Source organism: Mandrillus leucophaeus, unplaced genomic scaffold, assembly GCF_000951045.1.
Source record: "Mandrillus leucophaeus isolate KB7577 unplaced genomic scaffold, Mleu.le_1.0 Scaffold15, whole genome shotgun sequence".
In the NCBI taxonomy this organism is placed as follows: Eukaryota; Metazoa; Chordata; class Mammalia; order Primates; family Cercopithecidae; genus Mandrillus; species Mandrillus leucophaeus.
In genome coordinates, this window is record NW_012101476.1 from 9,915,658 (window position 1) to 9,916,000 (window position 343).

The 343-nt window shown below is 59.8% G+C and overlaps 1 protein-coding gene across 1 annotated transcript in view; it reads left to right on the top strand.

The window, feature by feature from the left end:
- ANKRD16 (ankyrin repeat domain 16) overlaps positions 1-343 on the top strand; it is a gene marked incomplete at its 5' end in the record, with an annotated part of 24,064 nt that overhangs the window by 1,742 nt on the left and 21,979 nt on the right. The window lies entirely within an intron of this gene.

The following is a 343-nucleotide window of genomic DNA, read 5'->3' on the forward strand; positions in this document are numbered from 1 at the left end:
GAATTGAAAATACGGAGAGGTTAAGTGACTAGCACCTAATCAGATCGGGTAAGGAACCCAATACCTACTGATCTCTTCCATCACCCACAGCCTACCCAGCTCTCGCCGTGCCCTCCACCAGCGCCAGACCTCCCATATCGCCTTAGGCTTCCCATGCTCAGGTGAGGGACAGAGAGGCTACCGATGACACAGGGGCAGAGGGCAGCGAAAAATGACTTGCCCAAGGTCAAAACGTCACAGTAGACGGGAAAGCTGGCCTGCCAGCAGCCGAGGCCACGTCCTCGCGCGTGCCCCTCCAGCCCCGAGGACCCACACGCTGAGCCTTCCTGGCCCTGGGGGGCAG